The sequence below is a fragment of the Camellia sinensis genome, chromosome 4 (assembly GCF_055761805.1).
Source record: "Camellia sinensis isolate YWXY chromosome 4, ASM5576180v1, whole genome shotgun sequence".
Lineage (NCBI taxonomy): Eukaryota > Viridiplantae > Streptophyta > Magnoliopsida > Ericales > Theaceae > Camellia > Camellia sinensis.
In genome coordinates, this window is record NC_138964.1 from 57,339,041 (window position 1) to 57,357,746 (window position 18,706).

At 35.3% G+C, this 18,706-nt stretch overlaps 1 long non-coding RNA gene across 3 annotated transcripts; it reads left to right on the top strand.

Annotated features, from left to right (window-relative positions):
* The first annotated feature begins 5,854 nt into the window (after nt 1-5,854).
* LOC145824656 (uncharacterized) lies at nt 5,855-13,974 on the top strand. 3 transcript variants are annotated; one of them, XR_014366559.1, is made up of 3 exons: nt 5,855-6,315; nt 12,140-13,349; nt 13,477-13,974. It is a non-coding gene; the product is annotated as an uncharacterized LOC145824656 (long non-coding RNA). The 3 variants fall into 3 exon arrangements; XR_014366560.1 differs by having other exon boundaries at nt 12,140-12,237; nt 13,220-13,974; XR_014366558.1 differs by having other exon boundaries at nt 12,140-13,974.
* Nucleotides 13,975-18,706: the final 4,732 nt, after the last annotated feature.

The following is an 18,706-nucleotide window of genomic DNA, read 5'->3' on the forward strand; positions in this document are numbered from 1 at the left end:
ACCGTTTTCTAATTTTTTTTAACAGTAATACTATAAATTTACAATTTTCAATTCAGAAATTATTTAAATTATTATTTTATGATTCAAATTTATTTTATAGATAAACTTTACGTTATACAAATTTAATTTGCACTACACAATTATCCACCCACAAAAATATGGGTACCAGACTTATTCTTTTCTTAATTACCATTATGTATTTCAAACAAATTACTTCACTTTTATGATAAAATCTCATAGTTTCTTAGTACGGCTCAACTTATTCGTTTTGTTAAGTAAATAAACAAATTTGAGTTTAACTTTTAAATTCGTTTAATAAATGAGTCGAATTCGAATAAGTTCATCAAACTCGATTTCTTTATCTTTATTTAAATTATAGAATAAATATATTATTTATATATGAAACAATATAACAATATGTATAAATAATAGCATAAATATATTATTTATATATTTAAATAAATGTAAATAATAGTAAAAAATGGGAAATTATCAAATAAGTCCTTTTTTCAATGAATTTTCTATTGAGTCCTATTCAAACCATGCTTAGAGAGTTTATTCATGTGTTAATAGCACTTAATAGCAATTTCATTAGAAAAGTAGGATTTATTTGATATGTTTCCCTTTTTTTTCTTTGTTTTTTTTTTTTTTTTTTTTAAGTTGGGTTTGAGCTCTGCAAAGTTCAACTTGAAAATCAGTTTGTTTACAGTCCTACTTATCGTTGTCCCATCATCCTTAGTCTTCACGACCCCACCATCACAACTTATAGAGTGATGGCCCAAGCTCGCCCCGACCTCCAAGAAAGAGTCTCGAGTTTCAAGGAAGAAGGCGATGGTAGGAGCTATGAAAGCAAGTTACAGACTAAAAAGGGAATTGAAAGGAACGGTGGGACTAAGAAAGAAATAGCATGGTTGTTTGGTGCAACTTTGTTAGGTCCCTTTGTGTTGTCAATTCCGCGAACAAACACATTTAAATTGTATTTCGGTGTCTTGTTTTTGCTTGGACCGATAGAGCGCAACATTAGTAGCTCAAGCGAAGAATCTTGTCTCTCAGTAGTTCAGTCATGCCTGCAAAAATACCTGGATGTTTGATTTTACACTCAAGCAAACTTTTCATCGCTCGAGCGAAGCCACTTATGGTTCTCCGCATACAAGACACACCGCTCGAGCGACCATTCTTTCACTCGAGCAGTTATCATGATCCTGTTCCCTATAAAGCTATGTGAAAGACTGGTTTTATAGTTATGACGTCCAAATCTAAAACCTAAGATTTTGTTCTTGCTTTTGGAGTCTTTTTCCTTGTTTCCCTTGATGTCTTTGTGAGATTGATCACATCAAATGAGTTAAGTTGATCACATCAAGGGGGTTTGTTTCATTCTTATAATCAAAGAGAGTTTGATCGGTAGATTCCGAAGGTTCGAGCATAAAGACTTTGAAAGAGTTCAAAGCGGGTCATTGTCATGGACTCGACGTGGGTGTTGTGGATTCAAGATCAGGCTAATCAATTCTGAGACGAAGGCATTGGTGAAAGAAACACAAGTGGTGGAAGACAATTCTTCAACGTGTTGACTAATTGTTGGTAATCTTATGTATTTTCATTATCTTCATAGTATATTGATTAGTGGCGTTTCGCCCTGTGATTTTTTTTATCACAATTAGAGGTGCTCTAATTGTGATTTTTTTTCATGTTAAAATCGTTTGTGTTGATTTATTAATAGTGAAACAACAATCTAAATCACTTTCGTACATGCTAAATGGTTTAAAGTGTTAGCTTTGTTTGTTTGGGAATTGTTGCAATTCAATCTATTTCGAATCACGAATCACTTAAGTTTTTCAATTGGTATCAAAGCGAGTCACTCGTTCTTTTTTTTTATAAAAACTATAGGAGTGTGATTTGTGTTAATGGATTCGATTTGCGAAGGTAACTCAACCCATAGACCTCCTTTACTTGAAGGAACAAACTATTCATATTGGAAAGCTCGTATGAGAGCGTTTTTAAAATCTATTGATGAGAAAGTTTGGCATTTCATTATCTATGGATGGAGTGAACCTATATTTACCATTGATGGTGTTCATATTCCCAAGCCAATTGATAAATGGGATACAATTGATTATCAAAATTCGAGTTCGAATAGTAAAGTGTTTAATGCCCTTTTTTAGCTCCATCACATTGGAAGAGTTTCGACGTATTTATACGTGTGAGGTAGTAAAAGAGGCTTGGGACATTCTTGAAACAATTTAGAAGGGTACTACTCTTGTCAAAAGGTCAAAACTTCAACGTCTCACCTCCACTTTTAAAACTCTTTTTATGAGTGAGGATAAGACGTTTGATGATTTTTATACTAAACTCAATGACATCGTCAATTCTTGTTTCACATTCAGTGAAAAAATTCTTGAGTCTAGAGTTGTTGAAAAATTTTGAGGTCTTTACCCAATAGGTTCTAATAAAAAGTGACAGCTATAGAGGAGACTCAGAATGTTGAGAACCTCAAGCTTGATCAGTTGGTTGGAAACTTCCAAACTTATGAGGCTCATCTAATTTCAAAGGAAAAGCATAAAGAAAGTGTGGCTTTTTTTAGTGCTCATGAGACTATTAAGAACCCTAAGGTAGAAATTAATCTAGAGTTCGGAATGACGGCTATGTTTACTAAACAATTCAAAAAAATTCTAAAGAAAAAGAAGTCTAATTTCAAGGACACTAGTTCTAAAGATAAAGGTAATGATAAACCCAAAGTTGCTCCAAAGACTGAAAAGAAGACTATGAGAGGATAGGGAGTCAAGTGCTATGAATGCCAAGGGTTTGGGCATATTGTTCTTGAGTATCCTTTCAAGAAGAACTAGAAGAAAGTCTACACAATGACTGGGGATAATGACAGCGAGTTAGAGTAAGAAGCTGATGAAGCTGAATCCGGTGAAGATATAGATAGTACTTTTATGGCATTCCACGCTAGCTTCTCTCAACCAACTCCCGGGCCAATTGAGTTTGCTCATGCGGCTAATCTGCACCGTGTTCTTACCTTTTATGAGATTAATTACCTGTACTGGAAGTGTAGAATGAGGGAGTATCTCAGAGCTTGGGATCCTGAAGCTTGGCGCACAATTGAGGAGAATATTGAAGCACCGTCTATGATTGATCCTCTTACCAGTCAAAAGGTCACCAAGCCTACTGAAGAGTGGAGTGTTAATGAAAGGGCTAACATGGTGAGCAATGAATGAGTTCTAAATACCATTTAAGAAGCACTTTCTGAAGGAGAGCGACAACGTATCTCTCATTACAAGAATGCCAAAAATGCATGGATTATCCTTATACAAGTCCATAAAAGAATAGAGTCATCTTCACAAACACTCAATAATGTTCACCTCAATGCTCTAGTTGCTCGTCTAGATGCTTTTGAAGAAGAAGAGAAACAAAAAGAAGATGATAAAACCTCGGAGGATTATGATAAGATGGATGGTGAAAAGCTTCAAAAAGCACATGAAAAGTTGTACAAGGAATCTTTAAACTTATCAAAGTTGAATGACAAACTCACTGTCAAACTCAAAGCATGTGAAAGTCAGAATGTCAAGCTAAAGGAGGAGATCTCTGCAACTAGGAATGAAGCTATCAAGATCTCAAGTGATAGACAAGCTCTTTGTGCAAGAATTTTAACATGTGAGACCAAGAGGAATAAGCTTCTGAAGATCTATGCCACATATGAAGAAAAGATTGAAACTCTCGAGATGTCCCAAGTTGTCTTGGAAGAGCTAGTCGTCCAAAAAGAGAAAGAACTCAAAAGTGTTAGAGCTACAATTGATATATGAAACAAAGGTTCAAAGACACTGCAAGACATCATTGGTTCTCAACAGATGGGCTTTGACAAAAGTGGGATAGCCTATGGTGATGATACACTGCAAAAAGGGAAGGCTTTCACATCTCATGACAACACGACTTAAGGAAAAGGAAAGCTGAAGATTCAACAGGATGATAAGTCTCTCCATCAATCTAAAGGCGGTATGATCAATGAAAGGGACGTAAAACTTATTTTTGTTTGTCATCATTGTGGTAGGTAGGGCCACATTCGTCCTTATTGTTTTGGTTGGTTGTTTGGTAGGGTCTCTAAAAAAGTTAGAAACTCTAATACTTCATGGGTTAGGAGACAACCTTACATGTCTAGGTGGAATACCATGATTGTATAATGGTGTTTACAACTCTAAGACTTCTCCTAAGAATTATGCAAATCCCCCTTTCTATGAAGACTAAAAAGATATGGCTAAGAAAGAGTGACTTGTCTTGTTTTGTTGTTCACACTGTACTTAAAGCACGTGACTCGCACATATGGTATCTTGATAATGGGTGCTCTCGTCATATGTCCAGTGACAAATCCTAATTCACATCTCTTGGGAAATATGAAAGAGGAATTGTTACATTTGGAGATAGTGGCACCTCTAGAGTAATTGGTAAAGGCTCTATAAGTGTCCTCGATTTTCTTAAATTGGATAGTGTATTGCTTATTGACGACCTTAAAACTAATCTTTTGAGTATCTGTCAAATGTGTGACTCACATCATAAGGTATTGTTTTCAAAAAATAAATATGAATTTTTGGACAGAAAGGAAATATTGTCATGCATGGTATTCGCATATCTAATAATTACTATGGGATTGTTACTATTAATGATCTCACTTGTTACTTGGCCATCATAAGTAATCTAGACTTATGGCATCAATGGTTAGGCCACATCAATTTCAAATATCTAACTAAGATAGCTAATAAAGAGATAGTGTGAGAAATGCCCAAAATAGGTAAGTCTGTGAACCAAGTGTGTAAGCCATGTCAATTAGGGAAGCAAACTTGAGCCCCTCATAATAAGGTGAATAGTTTAACAACCAAGCGTCCTCTTGAGCTTGTTCATTTTTTTAACTGTTAATGATTATACTCGATCCACATGGGTTCATTTTTTAAGAGAAAAATCTAATACGTTTGATGTTTTCAAGTCCTCAGTCCTAAAAATCCAAAATGAACAGGGAGTTTCTATTAGACGTGTCATAAGAATCGGAACCGATCATAGTCGTGAATTTGAGAATAGCTCATTATCAGATTTTTGTGATATGCATGACATTAAGCATGGATTTTCTACTCTTATCACCCCACAACAAAATGGAGTTATTGAGAGGAAGAACCGAGTTGTTCAAGAAATAGCTAGGGTCATGCTTCTTAGTAAGAAAATTCCTCCCAAATTTTAGGTAGAAGCCTTAAATACCATTGTTTATGTGGTAATTCATGTGTATCTAAGGCTTGACACATTACAAAGTCCATATGAATTATGGAAATGGTTGAAACCTAATGTGAAATACTTCAAAACTTTTGGAAACACTACAACAAAACTGGGTTTTCACAGCATCATATCAACGACATACAATAAATGCACGCCGTGGTTTCTCACTTTTATGACTTGTTTTTTTTGTACGTCGTAAATAATTTTCCAACCACAGCCTGTCTATTGCGTAGGTTGTGAATGGTAGTAACGATAATCTTTTAACGACTTGTAATGTTTGCCGTAAATAATAAAACTTTTCATGACATGTATATGGCATGCCGTTAATACATTAACTATACACGACACACATACACTAGTCATGAAATGTATCATGCTTTTCACAGCACATACAATGCCCGCCGTTAAAAGTATTGCACATTTTACGATACACGCAACGCCTACCGTTATAAGTATTACCTTCTTACGACGCACAATGCATGTTGTGAATGTTATGACCCAAAAAAAGTAGGCGCCAAAATGAAAAACTCTAGCGCCAAAACATCAAAAAAATATATATATTTTAAAAAATAAATATATCAACCTTTGACTTCTAATAATCAAAAGGAACATAGAGCAGATTAGGCATAGAGAACAGAAAAAAAGAGAAGTGTTCGAAGAAGCAAAATCGCAGGGGAAGAGAAGGTTCTGAGCACCGAATATTGTTCAAAACATTCATTCCTTGGTTTCTAATGGCTGAACATAGAATACCATTCAAGGAGGCAAACCGAGAAGAGAAGGAGAAAAGAGAGGCTTCGAATGGTAAGGGTTTCAAATGGTGCTCCCTCTCTCTCTTCACCCCACTCTCATACTCTCTCTCATATGCCCCACCACACCACCACATTCTAGGGTTTTTATATCTCGTTGTGGCAAATCAACCCAATTGAGAGTTTTGAGAAACCATGGACGAAGAGACACCACTCGTTGCTGAAAACTCAGATTCTGAAACCCTAGCCAAGAGCCTTCTTGTTGATTTTCTTGGCTCATGGTGTTGCTCAAAACTTGGAGGATACTATCAAAACTGTGAGTTCTAACTTTGCTTCTTGTCATTTTTGAAGTAATTTTTGTTTTCTGAAGCAAAATTTGATTTGATTAATGTTTTTTTTCTAGATTTAGATGAGCATTTTTATCCTTTAAACTATCAATTTCACCTATTTAGTGTTCTATTTTCTAGAGTGTTCTATTTCATTTATTTGATTTGATTAATTTTTTTGCATTCGAGAATTTTGATTTGATTAATGACTGTGATTTTGATGACATTGATTCAATTTGTTCATTTCTATGTTCTTTTTCTTTTATTTAATTTATGAGTAAATTATGCACACCACCTGTTTGCTAATATGCGTCTGAAAATAGAAAATATAAAATCAGTCAGTTTCTAGTTGAATATGGATTGTACATGTGTTAATTTCATAACCGTGTTGCGTATAGTGACAATTGAGGCAATGTTTTGGAGGCGGTTTGAATTTCAAGATTGCTATGTAGTTCCAAATCACCCCCTTCTTTAGGTAAAATTCTCCTTGTTCAAACACATGCCTTTCTTTTATGTCCTTTTTGTTACTGAGTTCAACCCTCTTAATAGATAGTTTCATCAGTTTTTAAAACACAAACTATCATTACAATAAAAACTATCATTAAAATAAAAACTATCTTTCAAGTTGATAGTTATTCACCTCCTGAGCTCAATTTGAGAATAATCAACCTCTAATACTATAACCACCTTCACTTTGCCTTAGTTATGCTCACATGTATTTATATGATTTTGTCTTGTTAAGTTGCATTCATAAAATCTTGTTTTGTTTTATCTAGGTGTTGTTGCATTCTTTGTTCCTTGTTTGGTGTGTGTTTAGCCGAGGTCATCTTAAGCCTAGGTTACACCTTTGAACCTCTTACACCTAGGACCATCTTGAAACCACTTTGGTTGACCTCCACCTTCACCCTGGCATATTGACCGAGATGTCATTATCTAGGCCGAGGTGTTCATCACCAAGGCCGAGATGTGTATTATCTAGGCCGAGATGTTATCTTTGCACCTAAGTGATCTTGTTCCTGGACTGAAATGACCTAGACCGAGTGTGGCACATCTAGGCCGAGGTGTGGCATAGCTAGGTCAAGTGTTATCCTTCCTAGCCGAGATCATTGAGACCTTACTTACCGAAGCCTATGTCCTAATCTGAGATCATTACCTGCCGGAGTGCCCATGTCACCTTACTTGTTGTACACCCTTTGTCATGCTCTTGTCTTGTCAGTCAGTCACCTTTTTTAGGAGAGCCAACCAACAATTGCCACGTGTCCTAGCAGAGGGTTAAGTCAGCCAGCAGAGAGAGAAAACATATCATTTCTATATCTTTGCCTTTGAAGAGAGAGAAACTGTAGGAAATATGAAGAAGTTCTTAGAGAGGAAGTAGATTTCCAAGCTTGATCCTTAGAGTTTAAACCGGTTGATCCGTGTTTTGAGATTAGATTCTTGATCTACCCTTATTGTTCTTATGTTGATCCGATCACATTACATGATCTAGCATGATTCATGAGCCATGTATTGATTTAAATCTTGTTTTAGAAAGAAAAAATGATGTTCTTGTGTTCTTGAAAAAAAACCATGTTTTGATCCGAAAGTTTGTGTCAAGATCCATGTTTTTGTGTTTATTTTTATAAGATCTTCAAGTATGGGTACCAAGGTCCATGTTTTTGAACTCATAGCATGAAATCTCAGATTTTGTAATAACAAGTTAAGATTTTATCATTCATGTTCTTTACGTTCTTCATGTTCATGTTCTTCATGTGCTTCAATGAAGGAAACCTAGATTTCCAGACTTCACATTTCCCTAGGTGTGGTCACCGAGACCACTCTTGTATAGATCTCACACTTAGGCCAAGCATCGTATCTCACCTTGGCCTACCTTGTATGATCACTTGCACCATTAGTCTATCTTGCATGCACACCTAGGCTAACCACTGCACACCTAGGTCGACCATGATACACCCTTGTCGGCACCTTGTAACACCTTGGCAGACAGTCGTTCGCCGAAGCCTTGGTAACCACACCTCGGCCAAGAGGTGTGGGACCTCGGCAAAGACCTGGTTGGTATCCAGCATGTTTTCTCCCGAGATGAAAAACAGTGTTTTAACTTCCAGCATGTTTTGCTTTGACTTGACCTAGTTTTGAGAGAAATGCCGAGATCATTTGCACTCATGAAAAGCTTGTTTTAAGAATGCATTTCATACCCATCTTTGAGCATTCTTTCTTGTCTTCTTGAAGTGCATTCAGTAGACTTTGCCATGTGTTTGTAGGACTTGGACCCTTGCTTTAACCCCGACGTCTGAAGAGCTATATGAGTGGTATTTTTAATAAAGCTATGTTATAAAGTTTTGATAAAGCTTTGCTTCGTTTTGGAAAAGTATTTGTTTAAGTATGAATAATTATCCCTAGTTTTGTATCAAGTATTATATTTGTTTTGATGACATTCTTTGAAAAGTCCTTAGTGCCAGGGGACTATAATGCAACTGCACCCTTGTTTGAGATATCTCCCTTTGTTTTGCCACTGACGGTTTTCCGCGTGGGTTTGTTTGTCCGGAATGTCATCCTGTGGTATTATGTAGATGTTATTAACATCCAAGAAGATTTGAAAGGCTTTGATAGATGAACTTGGTTCATCCCTTTGATTTGTAAAGTTATGATATGTATTGTTTTGGAAAAGATTTCGGATATCATTCATTCAAACCTTTATTACTTATATCATTCACTGAGTATCCAAGCTCACCCTCTTCATATATATATGTCAGTGTCGAGCAAGAGGGCGGTGACGCCTAGATGTGTTTTGCAAGTTGTATTCGGATTCATTTTGCTAGCATCTTGAAGATTATGCTTCTTAGCTTTGTATTTCATGTATTTTGTATATGTCAGCTTGAGAAGCCTTTTGATCAAGATGTAATATGTACTTTATTTTATTTGTATCCAAGTTGTAAGACCATGTTAAGATGTATGTCATTTCATTTAATCTATGCACAGCTCTTATGGACTAATTAGGTGGAAATTTATTACTTCCGCACATGTAAGCCCCATATGTATACTCTAATTGTGTGTGAATCTTTGTAAGTTGGCCTTTGGTAATCTCGAATTACTGGCCATCATGGCACCATTCTACTAGGGGCGAAATGGGGTCGTGACAGATACAATTATGGCCTCGTCATGTTTCGTAGTAGCCAAAATTTCTTCGAACTACCACATTCATTTCTATGCGTGAGGACTTAGTTGATGTTGAAATTTACAAAAAACAAAGGAAAATAAATGACTAATCACAATTTAAATCTCAGGCTTTATCTAATCTACCATCCATCTGTTGAACAGGGGAATTGTTTGCAGAGGAATGGATATAGATATAATGAAGGGCTGAACAATTAATAGGTCAAGGGTGGCCATAGGGCCCTCAATTTTTTTCAAAAATTCCAATACTAGCCCTCTATTTCAAAAGTGTTCCTTCAATGTATAATTTTATGGGGGCCCAACTATTTCATGTATTACATAACAGCATCAATTTCATTGATTGCTTTGTACAAGATGTAAATGTAATTTGTTGCAATTATTCAGTTACAGAAACCATTGAGATGTCAATTATATCAACCAATAAAATTCTTTAAAATGGTGGTTAGTAAGATCCTAATTAGCTCAAAAACTAAATAAAATAATTGAAAATTAATAAGAAATGAGTGTCGTAGATTTATTTATTTTCCTCTAATAAAACATTTATTCCATAACACTAATGTAAAAATTGTCTTCTAATAGTAATGTACCAATAAACTCAAATTTTGTTCTTGGTGCACTTACCTTGGCAACCCCTAACCAAAATTTAAGTATGCAAAAGGAATGATGCAACTCTTAGTAACTTGTTTTTTTTTTTTTTTAATGTGATGAGATCAATTATTTATGTGATGAGATCAACTCTTAGTTAGATGATATATAATTGATTTTTATGTGATGAGGTCAATTATTTTATTTATTTTGAAATTGTGACTCTCTCATTAGGCTTATCTTATATTGTCATTGTGTTGGTTTTGAGAAAAATGGATTTTGATTTTACTCTATTTGATAATCTTTTGATTTGCTTATGATTGTGTATGCTAAGAATTGGCACAAGTGGGAACAAAACTTAAAAAATTTGGTACTAATTGATTAGGAGGAATGCTTCATGATATGTTATGACAACGCTCTTGATTTCCTTTTTAATAAATGAAGTACTGATTTTTGAAACCACGATGATTTAATTATGAGTCAAATAAATGTAATACTTGGGAAATGTTTCAACTATAAGAGCTATAAATTTGATTGTAAGAAGAGTTGGTCAGTGTCTTTTAGTTGGCAATAGACAGGTATACAGGGAGGTGTTTGAACCCCCTGCTGATTTTTGTGCAAGGAGGGTGGTGCAGGAAGGGATAAAGTCTTAAGACTCTATCATTGAGTTCTATCCCTCACTTGCTCTCCCTTAACTTCTATGCCATGTGAGTTATACATTTTCTCATGTTCTCTTTTGCATTCCCAATGGCTATATATATGTCTTGTTTTCCTTTGAAAATAATCTAGAATAGAAATTGTATCCCTTAGCCTTTTTGTAACTTTGCTGATAGTTGTGAAGTTTCTATGATATAATTGTGCTTTGAAGCAAGCTTTTCAGTTGGCTAATGTTTCAACTCTTCTGGTTAAACTCACCATTTTTCTCCTACATTATTTATTTACTCAAAGCTAATCTTCTTTTCAAAGAAGCATGGTCCTTGATTCATCCAAATTTCTACTTAACCAATGCCATAGGTTTTAAGTCATCAGGATTATGATAGTGTTGCAGCAGATGTCTGATCATCTGGAGTCATCCTTTATGTTTTGATGGGTGGATATCTTCCATTTGATGGCCTAGACCTTCTAACCTTGTAAAAAAAGGTTACTTGCTCTTATTCTTTTACATGCAAATTTGCTTCTCTCTAGTTGAATTAATTTCAGTGTGTGAACACATTGCTCAACTGATCATAGAAAAAAAATATTATATTTGACAGATTGAGATAAGTCCAGTTATCTCCATCCTAAACAAAACCCACCTTAGCTTCCATAACTACTGCTTAATCTTTCGTTGTTCTTTAACTTGTTTTTTATTAAGAAATTAGAACATGGTCAAAGCAATTCTTTTCAACTTAGCAAGTAAAGTTTTGGACAAGTTATTCTTTTCAATTGGAGGAAGAGACATGTAAACTTATATGTTAGGTATTATAGAGCTTAGAATGCATTGTTTGGTTGCTGAGAATCTAGGAAAAATATCAGGAAAGTAGGGAATTACTAGTCTTTAAGTGGGTTGGAATTTGTTGGATCCTAAATGAAGTATAATTTGCTCCTATATTGTTAGTTTAAACAGATTTATCTCATCTCATGCTTATGTTTCTTGTATAATTGTATTGTTTACTTCAATAGGTCAAATCACCATATTTCTATGTGCTAACAATTCAATAGTTGCGCATCCTGGGTTCTTCACAATCTATTAAATATGGCTTCTGCTAAATGCTAATAGCGAGAGCTTAAACTATTTTCTCATTTTCATCTTCCCTAGAGAGTAGATAGAATGGTTTTATTGGTTTGTATTACAATCTAGATATTTGCTTGTCTAATGTTAAATAGCATGCACAACATGTCTGATGTTAAACAGCAGTTGTTGCTTCTACTGTACTTTTTCCTCTACGGAATGATCGTAATATCATATTTGTACTATTTCAAATTCAATGGCTGGTCACTATTTGGCTTACATATTCACTTCAAATCATGGAAAGAAGATTTTACTGCATTCATTAGCTAAAATTTATTTAATTTTAGGCGGCTTACGTAGAAGAAGGAGTTCGACACAAGCTACGTGGGATTCATGAAAGATGGGGCACAATGGTTGGTGGATAACACTGACAATAAACTTGTTGGTAAGTACACCCACTATGCACAGATTTTTTTGTCATATATTACTTGTTAAGCATCTTAAGTGATGAGTGTTCAAATATTTTTCCCATTACGTTGCACCAGGAATAGGTTGGATTTTTTCTGGCCTTTGCTTAATAATTGATATAGTTATCAATTTTGTGTGATATATATCATATCACATCAAACACTTGCCCAAAAAGAGGAAATAAAAAATAAAAGAACTGAAGAAATTCAAGCCAACAATTTCCTCTTTGGCATGCTATCTCTTTGGCATGCAATTATTTAGTTTGTATTCTAGCATCATCATTGAACTGTCAAGTACCAACAAATCCTCAAATAGAAAAAGAACTCCTTTGAAGCTGGACATATTTTCAAGTTGTAGTTCCATGAAATAGCAAAAAGAAATAGATGCCTCCTGAGTCCCAGTAGTTTCCTCTGTAACTAGAAATACTTGGTCCGTCAACAAGATTTTGGCTAAATTTATTCTATAAAAATGACGGCACAATCGACTTTAAAATGATATTAAGGGTGGGCATCACCTAAGCCTGGACTATGCTAGGAAAAAATTTAAAATATTGTGCCAAGCCCACCCATTAGGCCTGTAATTTACTCAATAAAATGAAATAAAACAAAATGTGTCAGCTAACACCCTTTGAGCTACAATAAATAAATAAAGAAAATTTAATTGGAATAGCCATTTCATTTTTAAAATAAGAGAATCTGATAACCAATCATTTCTAATGGAAATACATGAGCTCCATTGAGGGATTGCTCTTCCATCCCGTTCTCCTTATTCTTTTTCCTTCTATTGTTAATAGGTAATCTCCAATTCTTGAGATTCTCCATCCAAATGAAATAAACAATCTTGTAAACATCTTGTCAATTAATTTATAACATATGTTTTTTAACAAGGTGAATCTACTTAGGTTTGAAACATTGTTTCTTTTCATAGATTCTCAATAATCTCTACCCTCAATCCTACAGTAGCAGATCTAGTTGAAAGTATATTGATCTACTCCATGCAAGGTTTGAAATCAGAATTAGAAAAGGCTTCTCCTTCTTTGGGCCATAGTGCGATTTACATTAAAGATTCACGTATCACTAGCTTGCAAAGGTAAAAACTGGCTCTAACTTTTCTTGATTGTTGGCTTGAAACACGAAGCATTAGGTCTCAAATAGTACTGGATTTGCTTATTTATTTTTATTTTTTTATTTTTGTTTCCTCCTTCCAAAATGAACAGGTACTTGACCATTCAGTTTGTGTGGTTTTTCTGGAAAAGGGAATCAAATCAGAAGGCCAAGATTTTGTGGATAACTTAAGTTTTCAACATGCTCATATTTTTAAGAAGAATGCATCCCTGCACTGTACCCCTGTTTGCTATGGCATGGTTAGGTCTTACCTGGTGAAGTTGGTGGTCAAGCTCCCAGGAGGACAAAAACCTTGACACTAAGAGAAGTCCTTGGTAAAAGCTTAAATGCTTGGATAATGGGTGGTCCATCAATCTAAGTTCAGGCAACTTGGGCCTGTGACCACCTCTCGGGTGCTTCATTGTAAAATAAATGTACTGCATTCTTTGAATTTGGCCAGGAAAACTTTACAGATATTTTGATCATACTTTTGTATGCCCTTTTAATGATATTCTTTTGGGACGGTTTTGAAGTTGAAGATAATTTTTGATGTTTAGAAATATAGTTTTTGGATGTTTTGGAATGTACAGACAGTTTTTGGATGTTTGAAATTTATGAATAGTTTTTTTGATATTTGAAATAATATTTTGGTGGTTAATTTATGTTTTGTGATGCTTATTTGTAATATTTGTTAGATTGTACAAAATTGGTCAAATAAAACTTGTTGAATTTATAAAAAAAATTTAAAAATGCATATTCTACGGCAGGTATAATAAGTCGCTGTATTACATATTTTACAGTGCGCAATCAATGTCGTTATTTGTCTCACCAATTAACGGCATGCAAAAGCAGTCGTACAAAAAGTAACAATGATGCACAAAATCTACCGTTAACTAGTTTTTAATGGCGTACTATAGCATGTCGTAGAAAAAGTAACAACGACGCACAAAATCTGCCGTTGAATAGTTTTTAATGGCGTACGAAGCGTGTTGTTGAAAGTGAATAACTTTCCATGACTGGTTATAATATGATGCGCGCTGCACATCGTAGAAGGGTTTTTATGGCATGCATTACGCGCCGTAAAAACCTTTTTTTGTTGCAGTGGAATAAGTGTTAGATTTTCAAAGATAGAGAGCTTTTAGGCAAATTTGACTCACATTGTGATGAAGGTATTTTTCTAGGGTATTCGTCCACTAGTAAAGCCTTTTGTGTCTATAATCTTTGCACTTTATCTATAATGGAATCTATCAATGTGGTTGTAGATGACACAGGTTCTCCAATAGCATCTCTACAGGAAGAAAAAGATGGTGATCCTCAAATTCTGGATATGGCATCACAAAGTCAAGAGGAAGCCCAAGGCAAAGCTCAAGAAGGCGAAAAGGCACCAATTTCCATGGCAAGCCCAAGTCCAAAAAGTGCACAAAGAGATAACACCCTTGTTACTCCAGATTCTTCTCATTTTATCTTGGAGCCATCGATAAGGGTGAAACTGAATCATCCTATACAACAAGTGATTGGGAGTGTCATGGATCGAATGAAAACTCTAAAGCAAATTCGGGAGGAGGTATCTCATGTGTGTTATTTTTCTTTAATTGAGCCTAAGAATGTAAAGGAGGCCTTGTTGGATAATAGTTGGGTCAATGCAATGCATGAAGAATTATGTCAATTTGAACGTAACAAAGTTTGGACTCTTGTTCTTAGACCTAGAGATGTGAATGTAACAGGTACCAAGTGGATCTTTAAAAATAAATATGATGAGAATGGTACAATTGTTAGGAACAAAGCTAGGTTGGTTCCTCATGGTTATATGCAAGTAGAGTGCGTTGACTATGATAAGACGTTTACCCCTATTGTAGGTCTCGAATCCATTCGTATACTACTTGTTGTTGCATGCTTTCTTGGTTTTAAATTATTTCAAATGGATGTGAAAAGTGCATTTTTGAATGGGTACTTGAAGGAAAAAGCCTATGTTGAGCAACCAAAGGGTTTTGAGGACCCTAAGTGGTTGTTTGGGATGTACTATATAAGTACACTTTTTGAAAAAGTAAAGAAAAAAAATGTATGTTTGGGATAATTTTTTGACTTTTTATGAAAAAAATGAGTAATAAAATATTGTAGCAACTACCAAAATTACTCTTGTACCCTTCCTGACACAGCAGCAGGAAGAGTGGGTTTCCGTGCATTTCAATTTTTGGCTCATGGGTTTTTGTGGCTCCTATTGTGCCACGTCATTGCACAATGGGAAATGCAGTGCAACATTGACATGCACTGTTTTGTTTTCTTTTTTTATTTATTTTTTATTTCTTACCCCAAAAGCAAGGGCAAAATTGTCTTTTTGCCCTTTGAGTATTCAAACATAGATTTCCCACCCAAACCATGAAAAAGTATGAACTTTTTGGCTTTTTTGATAACTTTTTGCCTTTTTAGCTATAATAGATTATGCCAAACCAGGCCTAAGTTTCCATATCATATCTACAAGTTAGACAAGGCATTGTATGGGTTGAAGCAAGCCCCTTGGACTTGGTATGATAGGCTGACTATGTTTCTTCTTGACAATAACTTTCAAAAGGGTAGAGTGGATAAGACCTTATTTGTGAAATATACTAAGTCAAATATTCTTGTTGCTAAAATTTATGTTGATAATATTGTGTTTGGACCTACATTTGAATCTCTTGTGAAATATTTCTTGGATTGCATGACACATGAATTTGAAATGAGTATGATGGAAGAATTATCATTCTTTTTGGGGCTTCAAATTAAGCAGTTGTCATCGGGTATGTTTGTATCTCAGACCAAGTATGCTAAGAACCTTGTGTCTAAGTTCGGTCTAAAGTCTGCCAAACATGCACGGACCCCTATGAGCACGAGCCTTCATTTTTCTAAAGATCCCTCTAGTACTGATGTTAATCCTACCCTTTATAGGAGTATGATAGGGAGTCTTTTGTACCTCACCACCAGTCAGCCTGATATTGCCTTTGATGTTGGTGTTTGTGCCCATTATCAAGCTTGTCCAAAAGAATCTCATATTCTAGCCGTCAAGCATATTATCAACTATGTAAGTGGGACCTTAGAGTATGGGATTTGGTTTTCTTCCGACATCACGACCGATATTACTGGCTATTCTGATGCCAATTGGGTAGGGTGTGCGAATGATCGCAAACGCACATTTAGAGGTTATTTTTAAAAAAGTAGAATACCTTCTTTCTTTCGACTGCCGAGACTAAGTATATTATTGCAGGGAGTTGTTGTACTCAAATGATTTGGATAAAGCAAATGCTTCATGACTATGGGATAGACTGGCACACACTTACTTTTTTTTGTGACAACACAAGTGCCATCAATATCTCCTGAAATCCAGTCCACAACACTCTTGCATTAAACATATTAACATTCGTCACCATTTCATTTGAGAGTTAGTTGAGGAGGGCCTTGTTGTTCTTGAACATGTGTCCACTGAGCATCAAAGAGTAGACATTTTTACAAAATCCCTTGATCTTCATAAGTTTGAGTTCCTTAGAAAGACCTTGGGAGTAATGCTTATTGCCTAGAGTATGTGACTTGTTACATGAGTGGATGTGAGTTGATTGGCATTTTGTGTGCTTGGATGTTATAATCTCACTGTCATTAATACTTGTCTTCTTTGAACATAGATGTTTTTTGAATATCTCTCATTCTGCATGCAAGGTTTCATATGTGTTTATTTATAGCCCATTTTGAATGTACATGCTCATTGATTTCATGATCTTATTTTGTACATATTCTTAAGTTAAACAATTGCAGGAGTTTTCACTTAAGTGATAAAATGTTTCTATGGACTTCTAACATTGTGTCTTTTGCATTTCTAGAGGAATTGACCTATACTAGCACATCATGGGTGATGTTAAGTCTCTTAACCACCTACCATCTTTTTGCATCTTCATGGCTTTTTCCTTAATTTTTCGTAGTCAAAACATGAGGAAAAGGCTACTTTAAAGTCACTAACCAGGCTATCCTTATTCTATCCATGCTTCTCTGGTTCAGTTTCCATACTCTTGAGCGTGAAACCCGCCCTTGAGTGCACAAAAGAAAGAAAAAAAAAATTGATTTATTGATTAAGGGGGAGCCTCCACATTTACTCAACAAATGCCCCTTGATTCCTAGTGGTTTGACTTTCCTAAATTGTGTTTAGATTCTCTTACCGAAGGTCTAGACATCCGATCACTACTAGGATTAACTCTAGCGATTGTGGACACTCAAGGATTATACACACACTGTCGTTGTGAGCAATCATGTTCTTCTTTGAGCCTTGCATTCATGTGTTTCCTATGTCCATTTTCAAATTCTTACCTTGCATGCTAATGATCCCCTATTCACAATTATCTATCTTGTGAGTTTCAAGGCTTCATGATTTGCGGATTGTTTCATCTTAATGTCACATTATTGCATTTTCACTCATATCTTTTAGTTTCGAGTGATACATAGAGTGCTTTGATGGTTTTGGATACTCAAGGATGCATGTTTTAGGGCTAATAGGGTTTTGATTGATTGTGGAGAGTGCTCGAGTGATATCTTTTGCACTCAAGCGGTCATAGACATCATCCAATACTTTTGTAGAGCGTCAAAACTTCTAAGAGCATGTTATCTGAGCTCGAGAGGTGGAGTCTTGGCTCGAGCGATGGACTCACGTTTAAGTGGCTTCACTCGAGCGACAAAGTGGTCGCTCGAGCAGTTTGTGCGGGTTTAAATTGTTCAATCCGTCATTTCACTTCACTTTTCCCCCAAATTCTTCGAAGTTCTCTTCTCTGTCCTAGGTCATATTACCTCTCTTGCTGAGATCGACTCCTTGATTAGTGTTTTTTCTCAAATTCATGCCTTCTCTTGTGATCTTCTCACTCATTGGTAAGATTTCCCTCTTCTCTCTCCGTATTTGGTTTATTCTACTTCATGTTTTTTCTCTCCTCTTTCATTATGGTTTGCTTGTGTTCATGATCTAGGGTTCTACATTTTTTGGCATTAGTTTTTTAATGTCTCATTGGGTTTGTGCTCCATTGTTGATTTGCAAGTTTTTTTTTTTTTCTTGGTTTAGTTTTTGTTTTTAACCAATTTTTTTCCCTTGTGGTTATAGTCTAGATTGTGGTTGTTTATAGTCTAAGCAGTTACTTTTGTCTCGTGCTTATCCTTGTCATCTTAGATTAGCTTAGAGTATTGTTTGTCTCTCTGTTTCTCTTTTTTAATTCATGGATTTGTTTATCTATTTTTGTTACTAATGGTGGTTATTTATTCATGGTTGATATTGGGGCTATTGGGCTAATGTTGGGATTAATGTTGGTTTATGTCTTGTTGTTGGGTTGTCTTTTGGTGGGC